Here is a 26,972-nt window from a genome sequence, read left to right on the forward strand (position 1 = left end):
TTCATTGGTCGAAACGGGTCAACTTTCCCCTATCAGTATCGTTCTCACAGTCACTTCGGGTGCACGCCGGCTCTCATCCGTGGTTACACTCAGCGCTCAAGCACCGAGACACTATTTTGACTTGTGAATTGGTCCCGGAGTTGAGTTCCATTTGAGCCTGTGGAGTTGCGTTACATGTTGTTGCTTAGTTGCGGCGTGGTACCTTGCATGTGTTTTTGCCTTTTGTGCCGAGTTCACCTCGGACTGATTTCCAGTGTTTCTTATTCAGTTTGCACTCGCCTCGTACTAGTTGCCAGTGACAAAATTCAATTTATCGCCCGGTCATTTATCAAAAGTCTATGAATAATTTTGCCGGTGATAGTGCGCGATATAAACGCAAAGTGAAAGTCTATTGCAGAAACGTGAGTAATTGCTCGCGGAAAATAGTGATCCGTTGGGACGGGTGTATCGTGTTAAAATTCCAACTAGAAACGACCTGCAGCCGGAGTCAACGTTCGCATAATAAATGCACAAGTAAGGTAAGAGGTAACCCCACCTTCTTCAATTTCTCTTCGGAGGTCAGAGGAACCACCGCAAAGTAGACAAGCCAATTAACTGTCGGTAAGTCCTTGGCATAGTCCGTGTCCGTGTTGTAGGTGTCAACTGCAGTCCTTCAGGCGAGTCACAGCGGCAGACACAATTATTGATCTGTTGTGTGAAATGCGAATAGATGCAATGTCAGCCGCAGGTTTAAGGTGAACCAGAATTCTCGTTTGCCAACTGCCTCTATTTCCACTAGTGCTGATTATTGCCATAGTGACGGTCAACATCCAAAGCCGGTCAATAGTAGTTTATGTGGTTTAATGTACCTTCGCAGAAGCACATGACTCTAAATCACTTTTTATGCTACGTGCACTAGATCTTCTACTAAGTAGCACAGTGCGTGACGAAAAATAGACTTGAATAGGACTATCACGTGTTAAGCCTTATTGTGGGGTCTGTTTATTTGCACCTTACTAGCTAGCTAGGTATGTAGTAAAGTAACTTTTGTGGCTCTAGTGTGGTTTACGTATGAAAGGTTCTATAGTTCCTAAATGTTGAGAGTCGATCTGCACAATACATAAATATTTCAGAACACCCTATTCACTTGTCGATGACACCATTTATACTACGATGATCGTTGTACTTTCACACTAGATCGCAAGATCGCAAGAGTAACAAACGGCGTGATTGGCAGAAAAATTACCATAAATGAAAGATAATTATCATAGAGCCTACGCAGATTTTCGGAGAGAATGCAACTATGCCCTCCAGTTATAAATAGGTTTGATGCTGCACTTATATACCTCCTCCGCATAATGCTAGCCATTTTCAATTTATTTGTGTAATTGTAATTGATGAGAATATATTTCAAATAAATGTCGTTACAATTATGTAGTTCTTCTGTAACTGGTGAGCATATAGTCACAGAACGTACATAAAACTCAGATCAAACTATGATTCGACAGCAGAAGATGACTTAGTGAGGAAGAGCACTCAAAAGACCACCCCGCACACGTCAAGCGACATCTTCTCCCAAAAGCTTACAACGGTTTAACACATTACTTCAGGCCAACTTCCCCGGTCTCCCGCTTAAGGGACTCTTCTAATTAGGGGATTCCTTTCAGCTGGGCAGAGGAGAAAAGTTAGTTAAAAAAAACTTCTCCCACCCGGTCCTTCCAATGGTCCACCTCAATCTACTTCAAAACAAGAGGGACTGGAAGGATGTGCAACACAGGTCCATTTGTACTACTCAGCATCGCTTTGAAAATATATTGTCCGGACATTGCTTCCCTGTATTTCCACAAAGTTTCTGATGAATCCCATCTCAAAATTCACAACAAGTCGGGAAACCGGAAGCTTGACCCTTCAGGTATAAAAGGTTTTGTGTTTCCCTATGTGAGGAGCATAACGTAGTTCTCCATTGGCTTATAGCATTGATCCGAGATATTTAAATCGCTCAGTTCTGGGGAGGTTACCACCATTGCCAGAACTCAGCGATTTAAATATCTGGAGGGGCAGATTACTGCCATTGAAAGAACTGAGCGATTTAAATATCTCCAGTCAATGCTACCAGCGAATGGAGAACTGCGTAATGAAATGTTTCAAGCATTAACGCCACCTGGATGAAGCGACATTCCGCAACTTGTGTTCTTTGTGATCGACGTATCAGCGCACGTCCAAATCTAAAATTTACTGCAATGTCGTCCGTCTGTCGCTCTCTATAGTTTGAGTGTTGTCTATAAAGGACAATGAACGGAGTCTTGCGGTAATGGGGGCGAAAATGTTGCATTGCACTGGTGGCGTGACACGTTTTGATCACGTCTGAAATGAGAATATCCGCGATCGATATGGGTTTGCACCGATCGTGGAAAAACTGCAAGAGAGGCGTTTTCGATGGTGTGGTCACGTAATTCACACTAACGAGAATTCAACAACCAGTATTGGTCAGAACATCGAAGTCAATGGTAAGCAACCAAAAAGCCGGCCAAAACAATGGTCGCATGATACAATGGATGGGGATTTGAAGGTCTCGCGATTACATCCTGATCAAGCATTTGATAAAATAAAATGACGAAACCGATCACGACGAGCCGACCCCGCTTGTGAACTGAAGGTTGAAGAAAAAGAAGAAGATGTGAGGAGCGGTGAGCCTGACAGTTCCGTGTCACATAGTTAAAAATTCTATTGGCATCTATTTTTTAGAAAGTAATTTAAATAAATCATTTGATGGAAAGCCCCGTATTGAAATAGTCAACCTCATACGCTTCACACTCTGAGTTTAATATTATTAGCAAATGCCAACAATTTAACCAACATCAAATATAAAAAAAGGGCTAGGGAGAATTAGATTCTTCTTGAATGGAATTTTAATATTTCACTCGAATTTCAATTATTCTCGTTAATTATGACGTCAGCATCTTATTTGTATGGCTTAGGATGCTGTTAATTAGCACGAAATTGACAAGTTTGAACTTCTATAACTTTGACACTAATAGTTGGGTTTTCATGGAACTTGGCATGTGTATGCATGAGACTGTCCTCTATGCCGATTTGGTCCACCTAGGATGAGCTTAAGGAGAGTTTTTTAGTCAATTTCTAAAAGTTGATAATATACTATTAGTAAATTTTTTGAGCAGATACCGGAATGGGACATCTCTCGAAGATCAGATTTCAAATAAGTGTTTTACACAAAACCTTAAAAAGAGCTACAGATAAATAGATTCTTCATAAATGTGACTTTAATATTCCACGCGAATGTCAATTATTCCGGGTAATTATGACGTCAGCATGTGATTTGCATGGCTTTGCATGCGGTAAATTCGCGCGAGATTGCTAAGTTTGAACTGCTATAACTTTGGTGTTAATTGCCAGGTTTCCATGAAATTTAGCACGTATATACGAAATATTGTCCTCTATGCTGGTACGAAATTCGGAAGTCCTAGGATGAACTTAAGGGGGGTTTTCAGTAAATTTCTAAAAAGTAGTAATATACTATTAGCAAGTTTATTTGAGCAGATATCGGAATGGGACATATTTTGAGGCCTAGATTTCATCTAGACGCACCACCCTGATTTTTCTCGGATTTTTAGGTTGGGTAGTTTCCGAAAATGAGTCCTGTCTCACTTCAAGTGCGTACATTTTGACTCCTTACTCACGCACTTTGCAATTTATGCCAAAACTAATGCCAGTCTCGGAAAGTGCAAATCGAGACCTTTCATTTGATACCCTACACAACTATATCCGGTGAAAAAAATTTTTGAATCCCCCCTTTGCATGTATGGGGGCCCCCGCTTAAACTCCACCTAAATTTATGCCACTCGTTGTATGCGTGGGATTTCATAGTTCCCATCTGTCCACTAAATTTCGTTCGAATCGGTTTAGCCGTTTTGGAGAAAAATGCGTCTGACAGACAGACAGACAGACATTGAATCGATTTTAATAAGGTTTTGTTTTACACAAAACCTTAAAAAAGACTTGATTGGCGTCACATAATCAGGAAATGGTGACTTGCCAATCTTCTGCATTGAAAATATCTATGCCTGCTTAGAAGCTGGTTGCGGAAATAATCAATCTCATTATTTTCTTCGATTCCACCACGGATCTAAGTTTTTGATGAACCGCGCAGTTCATCTGCCTATCAACTCGTTTTCCTAAGAGTTGCCACTCATTCAGAGTATATTGCCGTTCTTCACTGGCAACCACCTCTCTTAAGTCTTCTCTTTTGCACTCGTAGACTGGTCTGTGTCTCTTAGCAAGAAGGAAGATGGGATTACCCCTTTAATCACCAGCCAGCCAGTCACAAAACTCCCTGTCGCTGTACTTGCATAAAGCTCTTACGACACACCATTTACCAAGAGCATTAGCCCATACTACTTCCGTTTTTCCAACGCCAATTTCACACCATGAGCAATCATCCATCTGCTCGTCCATTACATCAATATACCAACGCTGCTTTGATCCGGTTTAACAGTGCGTCCAACAACAAGAACCACAACATTACCTGCATAATTGACCACGCATGACTCTTCTCACACGTCGAGTGTTAGCAAACTATCGTAGGAAGCATTTCCATAGAACATGGAGCTGTTTCTCAAATTATTTTTCACTATCTGCGAAAAGTAGCCCGATGCAGCAAAAAATGTTCTAGCACACCTGCCTACTTCACTCAGTTATTATTACACTGTTAAGGCAAAGTCGCATCGCGTCCTTAAAGAACTATTGTGCCCCTTTTACTGGTTATAGTATACCTATTAATCATAGTATCTCAGCAAGTCTATAACCGTCAGGAACTTTGGTATATTCCCTACTTCCAGATCTTTCAACTTTGCATCTGGTATAAGTATTCTCCCAGATGCCTCGCCCTACTTTGCACAAGTGCCGGACACTGTCCCAGAACGTGTATAGAGGTTTCATCACACTTCGCACAAAACCTGCAGGCAGTGTCCGTAGGTATCCCTAGCTTCCCCAGGTTATAGTTTAGTTGACAGTGGCCAGTGAGAATTCCCACTATGATTCGGAGATTCTTTTTGTGAGGTTCAAGCAATCCTTTGTGCGCATGGGTTCGGATCCCCCAATAAGCACTCTGGACTACTCCATCCCTGGTAGGCCCGCCCAGTATAGTTCCCTCAACCGTTCCTCTTCATTTCTTAGTGTCATAGCCATGAAACCGTTTCCGATTCCACAGAAGGGTTCTGGCCCGTGTAAAGGCGTCTCTACTCCCTCCTTGGCTAGTTCGTCCGCTGCTTCGTTGCCTTCCAAACCAGCATGGCCTGGCCATGCCAGAGTATCCAGACCTTGTTGGACCAGTTTAGAGTTCATCTGGTTGGACCGAAGTGCTTAGATCGCTGCTGGGCTGGCGGTGAGAATAGTAATTTTCTGCCCCTGTAGTTCCTTTGAAGATAAAAGAATGCAAATCTGTTTATTGCATATATTTCCACCTGGAATATGATAGTGTACTTACCCATTGGCTCGAAGTACATTTTTGTTGGTCCAATAACACCGACACCTGCTCCCTCTGCTGTAAGGCATCCGTCAGTGCACCAAGCAATCAGTTGCTGGTTAAAGCCGACATGTTACAAACTTGTTGTCGAAGTGAAACTTTGTTCTCATGTTATCCCTTGCTATCAATAATTATATAAAGAATATTAATCTTTCTTCGATTTAGGGAGCTCCTCGCTTCGCTGATACCCCCGACCATCCTGAAGATTGCCCTCCTTGCTTGCATTTGTATGCGCAGGTGGAGAGTGGTTAGTTCCCGAAGGACCTCCAGGGGTGCTGTTAGGCAGTCCTCATTGTCCCACTAATACACATGCAAGCCAAGCTTTTGAGTTTTTGTAAGTCCCTTGCTTGTATGCTGAGGTCAGTTTTTTCTGCCCAGATTACCGCCCCATAGGTAATCATAAGCCTTACTTATGCAGTGTATATCCAAAGTAGTGCTGCACAGAAAGAGCGCCGGGGTGGTGCACACCGAGAGTTTGTGTCAACCACTTCGGAAGCAATGTATTGATGGTCGCTTGTCCAGAAGTCTTCCAGAACTAGCTACTCATCCAGCACCGACACCAGTGACTCCGACGCGAAGGTTACAAATGGAATGCTTACAGCTTGGGCGACGGTGTTTAAAACTTCGAAAATTCGTTGCCGGAGTCTAGGCATGCCCCATTCAATCGCCCTGGTATTGACTTCAACCCTGACAAGGATTCACCCCTCTGCGCCCAAGATAGCGTCCTCCGCAGCATCAAGCCTGCGTCCGAAGTCCGGCATCGTTTCATTCAGTGTTAGATATACGCTGAAAAACGCTTCCCCTAGACACCGAATCCAGACAAAGCCATCCCCTCGGCCTTGGGCAGGAACCCTAAGGTGGGAGCCATCCCGAACCCAGATGGCAGCGGTACCTGATACGTCGGGGTGCCATGAAACTGGGTCCTTGTTTCGGTACTGTCCATTGATGAGCACTAAATCGGCTTTGGTCTCCGCAGTGAACTGCGCTAGCAATTCATGAGCGGTTGTTCTCCAGTGTAGATTGATTTATAGGATGCGAATCATGTTGACTACGTCCTAGCTCTTCCCGGTTCTACTCTGAAGACTGGACACTATCCCGAACCCGCAATGTGCGCAATGTTCTCATTAGACGCGCCACGGTTCTAGTATAGGACGCAACTCTCCTTTTCGTTGGAGGTGTTCGCTTTATGGCCTGCCTGACCGCATTGGCGGCATATTGCCCTACTGTTGGGTCCCCGGCAGGTCGTAAACGCGTGCCCATAATCCAAACATCTGTAATATTTAATCGGGGTGGCCTGGATTCGTATCCTACATACTATAGCATCAGTTCTGATTTTCCCGTTGTTTAGAAGCTTCCTCGCGCATTGCTCCGCAACTTCCCACACAACGAGTTTTTGGCCTCGAGAGGTCGCAGTGGTGATACCAGTCCGGACATTGATTACCTCCGGAGATTCGCGTTCCATGGCCTCTTCTACCTTGTTCTTTTCTGTAAAGCAGCCAAGGTCTCGGATTTCCAGAGAGCGTGGGTTCCAGACTCAAAATTAAACCTTTCTCTTCCAGAAGGCCCTTGATTGCTTTCCGGAAGGTACCTTTATTTGTTGTCTTCAGACCTAATTCGATTATAACTGGACCACGCTTCGTTTTTCGAATGGAAGACACTTCTGTTCCGCTATCTTCGAGCTTGATTTCACTGAGGACTTCCGCAAATGTTTTGGCTTCCGTCGGCTTAATAAGCAGAGCTGGCGGTCTAGTCCTCTTTCATGTCCCCACCTTTTCTTTTGGTACTCCATCCTTCGAGTCCGCCTTAATTTTAAGCAAAGGGCTTTCTGATGACTCGGCGTGTAGTTGTCTGTGGCCTTTTTTTGAACACGGGAGAGTACCTGAGTTAAGTCTCCTTCAAATGCCCCTTCCTCCTTTTCCCATCGGGAGGCGCGGTTGTTTCTACTTTCCGCGCATTTTCTTTTACTCTCCATGTCCGCCTGTAGTACGTTACGAAAATGGTAAAATGAGTGAACTTTCAATAACAAAAGGAATAAAAATACATTTTTTTAGAGAAAAATTAAGTCTCTCAGGCTGCCACGCAAATAGATCAAAAGCGGGTAGAAAACGCGACATGCCAGAACAGGGAACTTATTCGCAAGCCTATTAAGGATCTTAAAAAAAATGTCTGAGCTTGCTAAGGATTTGCCAAAAAATAGAAAGGTTATTAGTGCACGTACCGCAAGAAAGAGATTTGCAGAAGTGGATCTTAACGGGCCTGTAGCCAGAGAGAAACCGTAGGTCTTGGAGCAGGACAAAAAGAATCGCTTGGAATGGTTTAACGGCGTCACCATTGCACATCAGGAAATTCGAGGAATGTTATGCAGTCTGACGAATTGAACTTCCGCGTGCAAACGTTTTAAGTCCAGTGTTTTAAGTGTTATCAAAATGATGACCAAATTGGAAAATAGGTGATTTTTATGTTTTTACAGGCGAATGTAATTTCCTGAGATGGTGAAGAATATTTGGATTGTGAGACGGTGAATGTTATGCACGGAGGAATCAATTTTATACTGTTAAAATGTATGGGTGTCAGTACCATCGGGGAGTCGGTCTTTTGTGAAAGTCGGATAAACAGTGAAAAGTATATAAATGAGTTGGAAACTGTCCTGATGCCTCCATTAACGAACATTTTCAGTAACACCGACTCGAATGGTGTTAGTTCTAACAATGAATTCACCCTTTAACAAATCAGCTACCACAATGGGTTGTTTGGAGAGAATAGCATTGTCTTGTTAGATTGGCCGACCCAGTCCCCATATGTGAACTCCATCGAACATCTCTGGGGCACCCTAAAGTACAAAGTAAGGGAGCATAGCATTACATCCAAAACAGTGCTCAAAAACGTTTCCACTTTTTCGTTGGTCCTTTCTTAACACCAGAGCAGAGCTAACCAATTATTTACTGTGGATGCGTACCATGGATGTTTCATTGCTTGCAGACGAATCTCGATGTGGTTTTTGGACATATTTACACTTCGAAGCTTAGTGCACTTTTTGTTTGCCTCAGTAACTTTGTCGTTGGTCAATCCAGTTATGAATATATCCAGATATTTTGGCACTGTTGCACTGACAGGCGCTCTAAGCAAGATTACGGTCTGTATTATTATATGATAGTATATCCTGATAGTCACTTAAGAATACCAAGCGGACAAAAAGGGTTGAAGATTCTGTTGGTTAAAGTTAGTGTCGCTTCCGCTATATGAAGTAGATCCTGGAGTCGGTAATGCTGTCAGTCCAACGCTAAATGACTAGCAACTAGGGATCCGTATAATAAGAATTACCCAACAATTTATCAAATATTTTGAGCACTTGAAGGCGAGGGGCTGTAATTCCACTATGAAGAAGAAGATGTTAACCACCCGACCTAGACTACATCCATATAAGCTATCTAACAGCAGGAATGAGCTTCCCCTGAAAAGCAGATATAACCCCTTGATCGCATGTACATAAGCTTCACCAATATATGCAGAAAAAGTAAAAACTTTCTGGTATATGAAAAGAGGGACGAAGGCGGCTACGGTTTCACACCAGGGCAGATGCAACTCATCAGACGCTGCCTCACCTCTGCCCTGGGAGCAGCGTGACCGAAGCGGCTCGCGGTTTTTGCACGCTCCCTTTTATCCCTTAAAAAAAATTGTCTAGCGCCGGCCAAGCTTTGGTCCGAACTATAAGCGGATTTACGCTGAATATAATTCGTACCCTTCTTGTGTTGTCTGGCAATCAGGTGAGAGTTAACACTGAAGCCAGCCACAACACAGCCCTCCACAACACCTATAAGAGGGAAATGGATGCCGCAATAACCGCAGTCAACAGAGATCCTGGAGATGAAGCTTTAACAAACGATCTTCACAATCGCCTGAAGAACGTTATCATAAATACGGCCATAAACATACTTGACCCCAGCCGCAAAAAGAGTCGGAATGGCTGGTTTGACCATGAGCCTAAGCTAGCAATGCAACGGAAGAATGCTGAATACCGAGTAATGTTGCATTCTCAAAGGACGCGGGCACGCGCGGAGGCTTAATACGAGCCTGGCTAGCGAAGAAGCGACTACACAGACGGAAAAAGGAAGTTTGGGAGAACCAACAGGTCTGTGAACTCGAAAAGTACAGGGAGCAACCGCACCAGGCGCAGAAGTTTTACCAACAAGTCAACAGGATGAAGCCTTACGCACCTCGATGTTCATCCTGCCGAGACAAAGAGGGAAATCTGATTTCTGACAGAATGGGCATATTGGAGTGATGGGTTGAGTACTTTGATGAACTACTGAACAACCAGAACATCGGCGAGTTGAAGGTCCGGCCAACTGAAGACGGCGGATAAATACTGCCACCACCAAGTATACAAGGAACAGTCCGTGCAATTCATCGGCTTAAAAATAATAATTCGCCAGGAGCCTATGGAATTACAGCCGAATTAGTTAAATATGGAGGTGACCAATTTCGCCGCTACACCATATATTACAGTGGTCATCCAGTAAACCATGTGCTCGGAGTAGGTTTCTTAGTCAGCCAAAAAATGAAACCTGCTGTTAACGGCTATGCACTCTGCGCTTGCGAGGCAAGTTTAGAAATATAAGCCTCATTAACGTTCACGCCCTTACAGAGGAGACTGCAGAGTCGGAGAAGGATACCTTCTACGAGGCAGTAAAACGAACCCTCGAAGCCTGTCCCGGATATGATATCAAAATCATACTTGGGGATTTTAACAGCCAAGTAGGGACGGAGCGCGTATTCAGGCGATACGTTGGCTCCCGTAGCTTACACGAAAATACAAATGATAACGGACTGCGGATTATTCAATTAGCAGGGTCACACGAAATGGTTGTTGGAAGTACCTGGTTTGCGCGGAAAACAGTCCACAAACATACATGCGCCGCCACCTCTCAGCCTTGATGAATGTAAGAACATATAGGGGGGCCAATATAGACTCGAATCACTATCTCGTTGGCATGGTGCTCCGAGCTCGAATAACAACACCACCTAGAATCCCTTCTGACAATCAGGTAACAGTGAACGCTGAGGTTATCCATAACACAGCCCTCCGCGACACCTATAAGCGGGAAATGGATGTCGCAGTAACCGCAGTCAACAGAGGACCTGGAGATGAACCATCAACAAATGATCTTCACAATCACCTGAAGAACGTTATCATGGATACGACCACAAACATACTTGGCCCCATCCGCAAAAGGAGTCGGAACGGCTGGTTTGACGATGAATGCAAGCTAGCTACGGAACACAAGAATGCTGCACACTGAGTAATGTTGCATTCGCAAAGAACGCGGGCACGCGCAAAGACTTATCACGAACTCCGTCGAGCGGAGAAGCGACTTCACAGACGGAAAAAGGAAGCCTAGGAGAACCAAAGCGTCCGGATAGCTGAGTGGTTAGAGCGCAAGGCTGTCGTACGGAAGGTCGCGGTTCAAATCTCACTGGTGGCAGTGGAATTTGTATCGTGATTTGACGTCGGATACCAGTCGACTCAGCTGTGAATGAGTACCTGAGTCAAATCAGGGTAATAATCTCGGGCGAGCGCAATGCTGACCACATTGCCTCCTAGTGTACCGTTACGGTCTTGAATGAAGTGCTCTAACACACTTCAAGGCCCTGATCCAACATGGATTGTTGCGCCAACGATTATTATTATTAGGAGAACCAACAAGTCTGTGAACTAGGAAAGTACAGGGAGCAACCGCACCAGGCGCGCAAGTTTTACCAATAACTCAGTAGGATGAAGCCTTATACACCTCGATGCTCATCCTGCCGAGACAAAGAAGAAAATCTGATTTCCGACAAAATGGGCATATTGGAGCGAAGGGTTGAGTACTTTGATGAACTACTGAACAACCAGAACATCGGCGAGTTGAAGGCCCCGCCAATTGAAGATGACGGACAAATACTGCCACCACCAAGTATAGAAGAAACAGTCCATGCAATTCATCGGCTTAAAAATCATAATTCGCCAGGAGCCAATGGAATTACAGCCGAATTGGTTAAATATGGAGGCTAATTACACTAAATGCTTCATCAACTTATGCACAAGGCGTGGGACAGCGAATCAATACATAACGACTGGCAAAGAGGCATTATCTGTCCCATACATAAAAAAGGAGATATCACAAAGTGCAGCAATTATAGAGATATCACGTTGCTGAGTACCATCTATAAGATATTCTCCATTATCTTGCTAAGCCGGATAACCCCATACGCCCAGAACATCATTGGCCTATAGCAAAGAGACTTCACTCCAGGCAAATCAGCAACAGATCAGATCTTCTCTGTGCGGCAAGCGATGGAAAAACTGTTGGAATATGGACATCAGTTGCACCATCTCTTCAAGCCGCCTATGATATCATAGCCAGGGTAAAACTGTACACGGCCATGAGAGAATTCGTTATCCCGGCGAAATTAATAAGACTGACTAGGCTGACCCTGACCAATGTCCGAGGCCAGATAAAAGCAGCAGGATCACTCTCAAGACCATTCGACATCAACAACGCTCTACGACAAGGGGGTACCCTATCATGCGTCCTCTTTAACCTGGCCCTTGAGAAAGTGATCCGTGATGCTGAGGTAAATGCAAAAGGTACGATCCTCTTTAAGTCCACCTAACTACTGGGCTATGCTGACATTATCGACATCATGGGAAGAACGACCCGAGACGTACAAACTGCTTTCATCCAGATAGAGCAGGCGGTATTCGGCGTGAGATCTTGGGCTGCACATCGATGAAGGCAAGACAAAATATATGGTGGCAACGTCAACACCAAAAACCAACAACATCAAACCGGACTGGTCAAACGGGAAGAATAAAGATAGGAGACTATCACTTTGAGACCGTTGATAATTTCTCTTATCTAGGGTCGAAAATCACAACCGATAACAGCCACGATGATGAAATCCGCGCACGGTTGTTGTCAGCCAACAGTCTATTTCAGCTTACAAAAACTGTTCCGCTCGAAACGTCTCACCATAGGGTCAACACAGCTCTTCCTGTACAAGACAATGATCTTGCCAGTCCTCATGTATTCTTCGGTTCTTAGTAAGAAAAATTGTGAACCCTTGGCCGCGTTGGAAAGAAGAATCCTCCGAAGAATCTTTGGCCGCCTACGTGAGGATGGACGATTCCGTAGCTTACATAATGACGAAATCTATGAGCGATACCACGACCGTCAGTTTGTGGATAAAGTCCGGCTCAATAGATTACGGTGGACGGCTCACTTAATCCGTATGGATGAGGATGATCCAGTCCAGTAAGTCTACTAGGGCAATATCTATGGTAGAAAAAGAAGACGAGGCCTGAGATGGAACGATGGCGTAGGTCAGGACGCCAGACAGCTTTTACGGATATCGAATTGTTGGACCTCGGCGCAAAACCGGGATGTCTAGAGTTCCTTATCAAGGAGGCTTAGACCGGATACTGCTTGTTGCGCCGTTGATGAGGGAGCGTACAACACTTGAGGGCCGCTTCGGTCGCGCTGCTTCCAGGGTAGAGGCAACGTAGCGTCTGATGAGTTGCCTCTGTCCTGGTACGAAACAGTAGACGTCTTCGTCCATATTTTCATTTTTGAACTTGTTAACCCAAAAAGAGGAGTCCGTGGACCACAAAGATTGGGAACAAGTTGCTCTCCATTTGGTCCGGTGCGACATTAAATGGATGCGGACTTAGTACTCCTCAATACCTAAAAAAAAATTTCTGGTATAATTAGATGGAAGTTGAATTTGAAATTCCTAACATAGTAATATTTTTTGATGGCGTAGTTTTTGAGCGGGAATCTTCCACAAGGCCACTCTGAGAAGGTAGAAAAAACACTGAATAAAATTTCCACAAGCAATATGAAGTACTATATGCCAGCATCGAAGAGCTCTAGAAATCTTGCATGACCAGCTTTTTGCTGTAAACTGTTTTCTTTCATCACCTACACACTTAGAATCGATGTGGCTATGGTCAGGCAAGCCTAGAAGAAGGCCCACCTTCAGCCATGCACCCAGAACGTAGGCAACTCAATTCACCTTTTCCATACACCGAATCCAGGTAAATTGTGTATAAACATGGGATCTCTGATTTCTGCTTCTTCAGTCTCCGTTCAAAAATAACAATTGTGGCTTCAATCGGGCGGGCATAATTGTTAATTGATGTAATTCCGAAAATTCCAGGGAATGTTGTGAATAATTCTTATCAGAAAAGTAGCAGGTATTTGGTTTCTGCTGAGTAATATAAACACAACAAAGTTATTCATGTGTTGCATCAGCATATTTGTCTTGTATACAGGGTGTATCATATATGGAACACATTTTATTTGCTTATGTCAGCACTCCCTGACGCCGGAATCACGTGCGCCTCAGAGAAACGTGCTCAAGTACAAAACATCTCCTGAGCAAAGTATCTAAAGTTGGCTCCATATAATATGGAGCCTATATATCCAGCTATAATGAATTCTTGAGAAATAATTATCGAAGCTGAGAATATCTCTATTCGAAATTGAGCGTACTTTTCCAGACGAGACTTGTATTATTGTGGTAAATAAGATACAACTCAAGGCATTAAACCAGTAGAAAAAAGGAAATTTCGTGAAAGAAATGAAAGATGTTTTCTAATTCTGGAATAATAGCAAAATAACTGTTAACACAACAATCAACATTTAAATCAAAGTAAACAACTCTTAACTTAGATTCTGAGCCCTGTATTTAAGATAATATTTTGTTCATAGTTTTTTTACGTTTTTTCCTTCTAACCACACCTTCGTGTGGAAAGTTGACTTATCATAGTGACCTGAAGTCGACGACCGCAGTGAAACTATAGCTCCAACCTAAAGCCGAGTACACACTGGATAACAAGATGTTGGCGACTCGTTGGTATCCTTTTCGCATTTTCGGCCGGTATCCTTGCAACGAGCGGCAAGTCAATGGGGTATATGCCAATATCGGGCGGCGTGACATCAAACAAATTCTTTGAATCCTTATACGAGCTGCGATCAAACCGGGCGGCAAAATGTTGCCAACTCGTTGAGCTGGGTGTTATCAACCTAAGTATACCTCACGCCGACCTTTCCTTTCTGGAGGTTAAATCCTGTAAATTTGCTGTAAATCCTGTAGCTTCTAGTGCTCTGGTAAGGAAGTGCAGATTTTTGTCTTAGGAGTGACCTTGTCTAGATCCTTACATTGGATAGAGATTCCATGCTTTTAAGCACAAACCGCCGCGCACCGAAGACAAATCAATTTCTCACCAGATTGCGGAAGTCTTCTGCTTTGCTGTCGCCGGATCTTTTTAAGTTCAGTATAAAACCCCTTTTTTCCTTCCTCCGGATCCTTTTGACATTTCTTATCAAATCATCCAGATGGGAGTTAACTTTCATTACTACCTTACTTAATATGCTTACCTAGGACATGATAATCATCTCCTTTTTGCTTCTTCAACCTTTTCTGACTCAATCTTTGTCCAATCGACACATTTTTTTTCGATTGGATATCGCCCCTTGCTAGCTCATGCAGTTCTAGTCCCTTCCCCGACAATCCTTTTCGTTTGTTTGTTTAGATGTCCCTCCTTCTTTTCTCGCATCCTTTTATTTCTTCGCATTTCTGCGGGTATACGGCTGGGTATCACATGTGTCGACTACATTACCTTTACAATTTTCCGCAACTTATTGTATAGCAGGAAGGATCTGGACATATTGTTGATTGTAGTTTAACAGTTTTAACTTGTAATGACAAAATGAATTGGCGATGGCCTAGAGACCATCTTAGCCGGAGACGACCAAGAGGGGGAAATATTCCAAAAACCTAAAAAGGTGGCGAAATTGACCGTGAAGGTTCCCCCGTAAATATTGAAGCTCCATCGAAGTGCTCCATCGACACGTGCCTGTACGCCTCTGTGCTAGCCAGGCTCGAGAATGGGGAGGGGGGGAGACTTCGTTGAGCACTTTGATCCCTCACGTGTCATTATACTAAAATTCACATTGCCTTAGCTAGACCGAATCCTGAAAAATAAAGAAAAAAGGGGGTTCGCGCGGGCCTATCGCAATATCCAACACGCAAGGTAAACCTAAAAAACCTGAAAAAATAACCGCACAACAGCGCATGGAGCCGTAAAACCGCGACCAAAAAGGAGATCAATTAGAGATCACATCCTCGATTAATGTTTCCCCTGCCTCAGATGTATTGTAAGGCGCGGGTTTTGGGGATCCCACCCCTTTTTCTCATCCTCAGGCCATCAAATTGGAGGATGTCCCTTGTAAAAAAATAGTTTTGAGGGACTAGAGAGGAGGAAGTAGAAAGGAAGTTCTCAAATCAAAAAGAATTAGCTCGATGTTATGGCAATATATTCGAATCATAAAAAATGAAGAAAGGAAATAAAAAGAAATAACTAAATCAAAATTAAAATAATCCAAGCAATATTTAGAAATGCAGAAAATTAAAACAAAATAGTGGAAATAAAAAAATAGTAAATAATGAACCATGGAGCGAAGTACGCGCACCGAGGCACCCGCCTTGCCACTAAGCCGGCAATAAATTTTGCGGATGTTACCGAACAGGAGATTCGACGAGCCATAAACAGCTCAAAGAACTGGAGGGAGCCTGGTCTGGATCGGGTATAGAATTTCTGGTATAAAAAATTTACCAATATACACAGTCGGTTGGTACATAGAATAAATCAAGTCATTAATCGGCAGGAAGAATTTTCACATTTCATCACTGCGGGAGTTACCCTACCTTGTCCCCCAAAAAGGACACGGTGCAGAACCCCGCGGATACAAGACCGATTACTTGCGTACCAACCCTCTACAAATTCATAATATCCATCATTAGCGGAAAGGTCAATGTGGACCTCGAGACCAATAACATCCTGTCCGAGGAGCAGAAGGACTACCGAGTTGGGTCAAGGGGTTGCAAAGAGCAACAAACGTAATTGTAGGACAAACAACTAGAGCCCAAAGCAACCTCTTTAGTTGCTATATCAATTATGCCAAAGCTTTCGATAACGTCCCACATACCTGCCTAATCGCTGTCCTACGTCTGTATCGCATTGATCCCAAAGTAATCAAGTTTTTGGTGACAGTCATGAAAAGGTGGCATACCACCTTATCAGTGCGTCCATCTCAAGGACATAGCAGTGGTGACCTCCACATCCAAGCTATGACCGAGGCAGACTTCTACAAATACCTAGGAATTCTGCAAAGATCCCATGCTCGAGTTGGTAATCTGAAGGGTGCTCTGTCCTTCAAATTCCCGCGATATGTGAGGCTGGTTCTAAAATCAAATCTCTCGGGGAAGAATAAAATAAGCACGCTGAATGTATTCACTATCCTTGGCTTATGCATTCGGAATATTGGTCTAGAAAACATCCAGCGGCGGATACGGACTACTATATCCAAATTTCGAATGCATCACCCAAACTCTGCCGTGGAGTGAACCTGCCTCATGTCATCGGAGGTATAGGGGCATGGTTGACGTGGTGGCACAACGTCACCGCCAAGTCGACGTATTTTTACAGCAGAGAGCAGGCAAGCCTCTTGCATACGACTGTTTGCAAGGCGGATTGCGAACTGACTCCACTTAACTTGAAGAATTGATCTTTCAATCCTCTTAATTAAGTAGCCCTTCACCCTCTACACCTTTCATAACCACAGACTCCTCCGAATCACTAGCCATTCCTCTCCTTACGCCTTCCTTGGTTGAGTTCCTCATTGGTAACCTTGACACCAATGTCGGACCTGGCCCCGATGGGCTTTCTAATCTCTTCCTCCTTAACTGTAAAAAACACATTTCCCTCCGCCTGTGTATAATCTACAGCAAAAGTCTAGACGAATGCTACTTTCCCCGTCTCTGGAAAGAGGCCCTTATCATTCCGATCCTCAAGAGTGGAGACCCTTCCCCTGCTGTGAACTACCGCCCCATTTCCCTTCTCTCCTCTTGCTCCAAAATCCTAGAAAGATACGTCAACGACTGGTTGACCGCGCACTTCGGTCACCTCATTGTCAAAGAGCAGCATGGTTTCGTGAAACATAGATCAACGGCTTCAAATCTTCTGGTCTTTACCAACTTTGTTGCTAAACGCTTGAATTCACGACAGGAGGTACATGCTGTTTATACTGATTTCTCCAAAGCCTTTGACACCGTTGACCATAACATTCTCCTCTCTAAACTTTCTTCGCTAGACTTCCCTCCCTCAGTCATCTCTTGGCTTTCCTCCTATCTCTCATACCGTTCCTGCAAAGTTTCTTTTCATGGTCACTCATCTGGTTCTTTCTCTCCTTCCTCTGGTGTTTCCCAAGGCTCTACACTTGGCCCCCTACTCTTCCTGTTTTTTATCAATGACCTCGCCTCCATCCTCACCTGTCCGTATTTGCTTTACGCAGACGACCTTAAATTGTTTGCCTCTGTTTCGTCTCCATTGGACTGTGCTCTCTTACAATCCAACCTTGATCATTTAGCCAGTTGGTGTTCGGTCAACAAGCTAACACTGAATATCAACAAATGCCACTGGATGCGCTATTCCCTTAAACCCTCCCCATCATCCTTTTTCTATTCTCTCAGTGGTCAACCCCTTTCACTACTGACCTCCTTCAAAGACCTGGGTGTAATATTCGACGATAAACTTCGTTTCAATTCCCACTTCGTTGACATCATCAATAGAGCTTCCAAAATGTCTGGTTTTATCCTACGTTCCTCATCCGACTTTACCTCAATCCAGCCCTCCTTAACACTCTTCAATTCCCTTGTCAAAAACATCCTTGAATATTGCTGTGTAGTCTGGTCCCCCTACCGCATTCGTGACGGCCGCGCTCTTGAAGCTGTACAACGCAAATTCACCCGGACCCTCTTTTACAAAAAGAACCTTCCACGGCTTGATTATCCGTCACGACTCCGCACCCTCCCTACAGCAACGCCGTATCTTCCTTGATATGTGTACTCTTTTCAAACTCTGCAATGGTCTGATGGACTGCTCCGCCAACTCGGATATTACTTTCCGTAACGACTCGTCTCATAACACACGTAATGCGGACATTTTTGATGTACCCTTCGCCGAGCTCGAGATTTACTTTCACTCTCCGATCCCGAGGTTTTGCCGGTCCTACAATGCCCTACAGCTTGGTTCCTTTGACTCTATGTCCCTCTCTAGCTTTAAGCGCAAAATATGCCATTTACTTGCTCCTCCCTCTGAGGACAATATGTAATAAGAAATTTGCTTTCTGTGTATTGTCCTCATTAAATGAATAAATAAATAAATAAATTGTGATCAAGGTCTATATTGCCCCTCCTATATGTTCTGACATTCATCAAGGCTGAGAGATGGCTGCGTTCGATCGGCATGTCGTCAATTTATTTGAAAGTGATCCCGTCTCGAGAGGCCCACGTTTGTTTGTGAACCGCTTTCCGCGCAAACCAGGTACTTCCAACAACCATTTCGTGTGACCCTGCTAATTGAATAATCCGCAGTCCGTTATCATTTGTATTTGGATGTAAGCTATGAGAGCCAACGTATCGCCTGAATACGGGCTCCGTCCCTACTTGGCTGTTAAAATCCCCAAGTATGATTTTGATATCATACCTGGGACAGGCTTCGAGGGTTCGTTCTACTGCGTCGTAGAAGGTATTCTTCTCCGACTCTGTAGTCTCCTAGGGGCGTGAACGTTTATGAGGCTTATATTTATAAATTTGCCTCACAAGCGCAGAGTGCACAGCGGTTCGCTTATGTTTTCAAAGCCGATAACAGCAGGTTTCATTTTTTGGCTGGCTAAGAAACCTACCTAAGAAACGGAGCACATGGTTTACTGAACGGCTGCTATAATATATGATGTAACGACTCTTCCCCAGGAAACCGGTCCCTGTCCAACACATCTCCTGCAACGCTGTTACACCAGCCCTATATTGGGATGGGGTATCGGCTAGCTGCGTGGCAGCTTCATCTCTGTACAGAGAGCGCGTTCCATGAGAAAATGCGCAAATCGTTATTCCGTTTTCGTCACCGGGTTCGACGTTGTAATATCCATCCATTCCGAGGCTCTTGTTGTGGCTTCGTAACAAGTTGTTTTCCGTGTAGGGTTCTCAGCCCTACCTAACTCCCAACCTGGAGGGCCAGTTGGTACAATTTGTCCCGTTTTTAGGCGAGGGAGACTCGCCTTCATCCTTCTCCGTCTGCAGCTTTTCATTAAAAAAGAAGGGCAGGGCTAAATTGCTGACGATAAATCATAAGAACTTGCAGAGAAGAAGTAATGCCATAGGAATGCCCTTAAGGCAAACTTGAGATTCAAATCCGTGTGCAAAAGACAACCTCGTCTCATCAAGTGATCTCGGAACTTTCTGGCAACATATCTCACATCGAAAGGTGGAGGGGTTTGAACCCCCAAAATCCTCTTGTGCACGAGCCTGATTCTGATAATTCTATCTGACTGCAAGTCAGTCAACCCCTAATGTTTCATTCCAACCATGCAGAGTTTCCAACTTTATTTATCATTCATTTCACTATTGTTCCTCGAAAACGTTGATAATTTGTATGAGTAACCAGTCTTTTCTCCAAAACAGCTGTGCTAATGCGAGACTACTCTTTGGAAAGTGAGAAACTGCCTCTGGATAAGATTAAGCTTACGTTTGAAAAATTTTTAAATTTATTATCATATTTCCCGGTATATAGCATAACATTAAATCAAATAGCATTTGAACAAATAGAGCGGTTCCGAATGTATCGAATTAGCATCAGTAAATATACTCTGCCTGGAATATTTTCTTTCTTTCTTTGAAGAAGTTCATAATTTTCTTATTTATATATTAAATAAGGTCATATATGTAAATATTATTGTTTGACTCGTTACTGTTCACTTTACGAAAGTTTGATGGGTCCAAATAAGACCAATCACAAAATCGGAATTAACTAGAATTCACGGAATATGGTTTTATGATTCGGCAACTAAGTACTCATACGAGCCTATATGCACGTGCGTACATCACAGTATACTTCTCACCTCCTAGACTGACTCCATAAATTGTCAAGTCACTTATCACCCCAAATGGAGTGCAATAGTCTGTCCAAACAGTCAAAATCATTTATTATTAGCTATTCCAGCCAATCTTATCAACTATAACAATATGAAAAAAGTGATTGCCCTAACGATAATGCTTACTACGCGTAGATATGAATTTATATTGAGTATGTGAGGCCTAATTCCCGTGAAACGTGTTAAATTATTGCTCATACGATTTTTACAGTCGTAAATTAAAATTTATTTGTAAAATTCATGGTAGTTAGCGATAAACCTTTTATCCAGTCGAGAAATATTTGTATATGATGGAATGCCAAATATGCACATTACTGCAAGGAAATGGAATTATCACCGAGAATTTCATACTGTACCTAATAATTTATTGTGGAAATGTATTTTGCTTGAGGATTAGCAGACACTGGGATGAATCTTTTGGAGAATAAACATAGCCAGGGCACAGTCTACTGTATCATTGTAAACATCACAATGTAAAGTGAAGGTACACAAAACATCACCTTAGTAGGTAATGTGATATAATATCACTTCGTTTCGAAAATGGTGATATTACAAAATAAGCAGCCCATAGTACTAAATATTACTTATTACTAGAATAATTCACAAACACAAAATCGAGAACACGTTTTCACATCAAAGCCAGTCGAGAGATTCGCAACCGATAGTCGGTATCAGCACTCCAAGAGCCCGCCGAAAACCAGCTCGAAACCAGCTTAAAGTAACCCCATAAATAACCTGATATTCGGCGTCGGCATCGAAAATTGCCGCCGCGACTTGTACTACGAAGAGCTGTAATTTTGGGTGATGCTATATTAGAACATTGTATTGCGGTAATGTTAGATAATGTGGTGATGTTTGGTAATACGGTAATGTTAGGTGATGCTGTAATGTTTGGTGATGTTGTAATTTTTGGATTGCGTTCGGTGATGGTAACGTAATTTCACACTATAAGGTGATATCATTTTTGTAATATTACATATATTACCTACCTATCTCTAGTGCAAAGCAAGTCCGATGTTTCATATACACACGCACTTTAGATTTCTCCAAAAGACTACATGAGTATGACAGCAACCGTGATGAACTACATACCCAAATTTTCAGCCTTAAATCTCGAGATCAGGTTCAAAAAAAGTAAAAAATGATTTGTGAGGTAAAACAGATCCACAACAGTTATATATAAAGTTCATTGCAGTGCTGCCACGCGCAGTTTATCACCAAAACTCGCGAAATCATCACAGAATCTGTGAGAGATAACGTAAAAATGCCGTGCCATGCCATCACACTCACACTGCGGAAAAGAGACGCTCAAAAACTTCCTTTGAGATTGTCCAGATTTTGCTAGAACCACGCAGCAGATACTAGGCAAAAAATGCTTGACAATCTCAAGAAGATCTCTGGTTGTATCGTGAGGGAGTGAACGCTACGGGCTAGTTCTTCAAATTCGAACCAACTAGATTTATTTCTGCTCATACTTCCGATAGCAGGCGCGGTCTTCGGAACCTGTAGCAGCGCCTCGAAGCGGCCCCTTCTTCGCCGCTTGCATAAACTCGGTAATACCGCTATTGCAAAATTTCTGAGGGAGTCGACTACTTACTATCTGCTCTTCAGCCTACTATGGCGACACTACATATCCAGCCGCTACACATTCCAGCCTATTTAGCTCACAATGGCAGAAGCACGCTTAATGCTGCTAGTTCAGTAATTGTCAAGTTAACTTGCAGAGCTGCGAGCAAAGCTATACATGGTTAAGTTGATGGCTTATACGGTGAATCCTTCCACACGAAAACGCAGGCTCGAATGTCTTCAGCCAGTATATTTGTCAGTATCCCTGAAGATTTAAGTTCCTCTACAGTTGGTTAATAAAAGTTAACTGTATATAACTTCATTTTAATCCATCAACTTCACACTCAAATTTATAATAATGGATTTTGGATGGACCCATACTCAGAGCAGATTTGTTCCTATACTACGAATTGCTTGCAGATCCAGGATGGTTATTGAGGGGACCCCGTATCATAATATTTTATTAAAGTTCCCGGAAATAGCTCCCTGTACAGAGCCGGAAGAATAACTATCGGCGAATTAAACATCATATAGTCACAATCTCAGCATCCAGAGTTGCCTTAAAATTCAGACGTTCAGCTCCGGGAAAGTTAAACATCATTTAACCAGAGCCCAGCAACTGGAAAAATCATTCCGAAAACTGCCAACATCATTCAGCCCTTGTGAGTTTTCACTTATGATGTAAGACCTACGAAATGCAATGGCTCGCCAACGAGGCTTTGAGAAGTTTGGACATATTTCATCCTCTGATATGTCTAGATCGGTGACATATTCACTATCATCATCGGCGCAACAAACGGTATCCACCAATTGGCTCGTATTTTTTGTTTTATTCGCATATACCGATATTTCGGGAACCACTTGTTCCCTTCTATCCCCCACCCCTTACCCTTTATGCTACACTTAGACGGTCAGCTTCTTAAGTTACATGGTCTCAAATGAGGAAACACATCCAGCACCAACCAAAGTTGAAGTCACAGTCATTGAACCATCCAAAAAAGCACCAGGTTAGGCAATGCTGCTTGCGCATCCGAAACTCGGCGCATTATGTGATTGAAGCAATTCTCCAACAATTGTAGCTGAAGCCATTGGGTTTCTTATGAAGGAAGTTTGGTCCGGTGGAATGTAAAAATGGAGCGTTTACCCGAAAATGAGTTGCCTAGCCCTAATGATCAAACACTTTCGTCATATAGGGAAGGAGAGGAAGTTCACTATCATTACGGACCACAAGTTATAAACCTCCACCATGTGAATTTCGTCATCGAGACGGCCGCGACAAACTTGTTGCGGGCACATTGACATTCCAGCCACGAAATTCCAGATTCGGCACACACTACTTCAGATTGCCTAAGATAAGATTCCTCCTCTTGTAGATGAGATGGTCACCGTAACATTCGAATACGGATTGTTGCTCCAAGCAAAAGAGAAATCATTTCGGCCATCAATGCACTTAAAGGGAGTAAAACCGCTGCGATGGACGGTCTGCTATCTCCCCTCGTACAAAAATCTTAGAAATCCGAGACCTTTCCCAGAAAGTGGAAGAAAAAGATGATCATTAAAATCAAATAGAAGGGCACTCGGCGTGCTCCCTGTTGAGATCCAAGGCAGAGTTCGCCAGGGTTGGTGACATTTTCCATGCTACCTTGTCCGAAGACGGTGGAGAAGTTTAATGGACCAGACATATTTCCTCAACCATCTTAACTACGCTGATGACTCACTGTTTGCTTTCTCATCGGTTATTGACCTTGGCAGGAAAGTTGAACTGGATGATGGGTCATCGCACTTTGTCTATCTGCTTTAGAGGCGTGGATCAATTTGTATATCTTCGAAACGTGGTTTCTACCGACGATGTCACCAAACTGAATAATGCCCGCCGCATTAACAGCGGTAGATCTGCTTTGGCTGCCTTGCCTAAAATCTTCAGATGAAGTTATCTCAACACCAAGATCAAGTTGAAGCTGTTCTGTGCTAGTATTCTTTCTATTTGCTTATGGGGGTAACACATGGAAAGTGACCAGTACTGTCACTCGAAAGCTCCAGGCCTTTACCATCACCTGCCTGCGTCGTATTATCGAAGTACGCTGACCTGATGCTATTTCAAACGAAGAACGAGGTCTTCGCACAGATCTGTCTGTCATATATATAGAATTAATCGCAAGGAACATTCCATAGCCCGTCTGTTTGATATAAGAAACGTTTTAGACCCCACATAAGCTGGAAAACTTTCTTCACTTCCATCCGCATCTCCACAAGCCAATCCTTAGCTTTCTAGAAGAACGGCAGGCTCCCTCCCCACTCCCGTCCAAATGGCAAATTTACTGAGGAGGGGAATAAGGCGCTCCCGATTTGCATGTGTATACATAATAAAAGTTCATTGTAGTAGGAAAGCTGCGGTTTTTTTAAGTCCCGAGTAAAAGCTCGCCCCTCCTTATGCTAGCCTAGCTTGAATAGCTGGAATACCACACTTTTCACCTTTATCTCCCCAGTAAAGATCCTGCAATATGCCAATGACCTTACTGCATACACCTTCATGAAGGGCGTAGTACCCGTCGAGGCCCGCCTGAATTCATATTTAGACGAGGTCTATCGTACTTCCCCTAATGGGAACTAGCCTTAAATCCGCGAAAATGCCAGACTATTATATGATAATTAAAGCAAAAATTAATATGACACCGAGAATGATTTCAGGGCTCCGGGCTCCGACCCGTCCTAATTTGGGAGGGTGAGGCTGTTTTGCTTTTGAACTGACTGGCTTGATTCCTTGTTGTACGGTTTCTTTAATTTCGCGTTTGTCTTTTGAAAGGTACACTTTATGTCTTCTGGATCACTTTTCCCTCGAAATGACACTAATATTAGCACTGTCTAAGAAGAATGTTCTGTTCGCAGCAAACCTACATAAAAAGACCGCGCAACCATCCAAATAAATCGGCTAAAAGCATTCTTATATCGCGTAAATACCGCTGCTTAAACGAACTGACCCACTCCAATTGGTTAATTTGTCTTAGTACGTACCTGCAAAATGGGAGCATCTCAGACGAAGGAAGTTAACGTGAGAGAAATCATCAACACATCCATCATGAATCCGCTAGACATAACATCATACCAAATCGAAACTACTTTGCTTATCTAGCAGGAGCCTTTCGCAGATCTTGGAAAGGACTGAGAGGAGACTAATTGGCCTGTATGATTCCACTTTTATTCTGTCTTTCCCTGGTTTCGGGATAACTATTATCCTAGCGTCTTTCCAGTTTGCCGGATAGTAGCTATTTCTGAGGATTCCGGTAAAGAAGTATTATATAGTGATTCTCCCTTTTAGTGGCAGTTCTTTGATTAACCTGCCGGTTATCAAGCCATGTCCGGGGCTTGGTTGGTGTTCACTTTTTGAAGCTTCCTGTTCAACGAGGCAAAGGAGAATTTGAGTTGCCCAACGTTATTTGGTATATTGACTGTAGGTGACAGTTCTAAGTTTGTGAGCTCTTTTATATTTGGAGTGAAGGCTTCGGAAAGATGCTGAGCAAAAGTCTCAGCTTTGTCCTTATTACTCATAACCCATTTACCCTTAGCGTCCTTGATAGGTGTGTCATCCAGTATTGGCTTTAGTCACTTTCCAGATTGAATAGTCTGTGTCGGCGTTATAGTCCAAGTTTTCCAAAGTCTTGTACTTTATTGCCTTTGTTTGCATCAAGTTGAGTGCTTTTTTGGAACTTGGGGATCTATATTTCTGCCATTCGGCTTTGGATTTTCTTTTCACTCGAAGGAGTTGGAAAATTGTGCTATTGTAGTGCTTATAAATTCTGTTTTCGTTATTGTGAGCTGTTGGGGTAGCTAATTACGCGCGTTCTTTAATTCTCGTTACAAGATAGTCTATCGCGTTATCTATATCCCGATGGTTAGTTGTTACAACCTTGACACGGTTGACGTTTTTTGCAACTCCAAAGTCGATGATATCAGGAATTTTGTTGGGGCCAGAAAGCCAGTAGGCGGGCGAGCCCCCTGTTATGCAATGTAAGTTGTTCTTAAATAATGATTTAAGTAGATCTTTCCTTTTAAGGGTGGTTAGTCGATAGTCCCAGTGGAGGAATTTGGCGTTGCAATGAATCTGGTTCCTAGTGAGTTAAACATCGAATTATTCTGCTGATATTTTGTGCAATAGATTTCAGCGACGAAGATGTCACCAAAGTGATCCTAAATGTTAATTGCTATGTAATGGATATTTTGTAGGTGTCTGCAGGGTAGGTAGGTAGGTATCAGTGGCCGCTCCGAGGAGCCCAATTAGCGCTTTGGTGCGCCGTTTTGATGCCACAAACTCCTAAGACCGTGACTGTTGTTATAGGAACAGGGAAGCGGAGTCCAGCTGGCTCGGATCTTCAGAGCCAGCCCGTAGCATTCACGAAGGAAAGCAGCTCTCCGACCCTGTAACTAGAAATCTCACTGAGGTCCCCAAAGAATGGTTTACCCAGTGTCCGCAGCCTGACTCGAGCCAGAGCCGGGCAATCGCAGAGAAAGTGCATGAGGGTTTCCCTTCCTTCTCCGCAGCTTCGGCAATGCGAGTTGTAGGGTAAGCCGAGCCTAGCGGCATGGTCCCCTATGGGCCAGTGCCCCGTACAGACCGCCGTAATCTTGAATGCATTTGTACGCGTCTGGCACAGGAGCTCTCGTGATCGGGCTATGTTATAAGCGGGCCAAATTCTCCTTGATTTGGCACAGCTTGTAAGCCTTCGCCATCTCAGACCCGCGGCTGCTAGGTAGTGCGAGTAGACTCGGCCCCCGACAGCCGCCAGCGGAACACTGACTGTGTTCCCCGAGGGACTGCTAAGAGCAGAGCCTTGCCTGGCCAATCCGTCAGCCCG

At 43.5% G+C, this 26,972-nt stretch overlaps 1 protein-coding gene across 1 annotated transcript in view; it reads left to right on the forward strand.

The window, feature by feature from the left end:
* The first annotated feature begins 393 nt into the window (after nt 1–393).
* LOC119647770 (anion exchange protein 3) overlaps nt 394–26,972 on the forward strand; it is a 115,346-nt gene continuing 88,767 nt past the window's right edge. The window contains exon 1 of the mRNA XM_038048941.1: nt 394–513. The gene's annotated coding sequence lies outside the window, so the exon portion shown is untranslated. The remainder of the gene's footprint in view (nt 514–26,972) is intronic.

Source organism: Hermetia illucens, chromosome 2 (genome assembly GCF_905115235.1).
Source record: "Hermetia illucens chromosome 2, iHerIll2.2.curated.20191125, whole genome shotgun sequence".
Taxonomy (NCBI): Eukaryota; Metazoa; Arthropoda; class Insecta; order Diptera; family Stratiomyidae; genus Hermetia; species Hermetia illucens.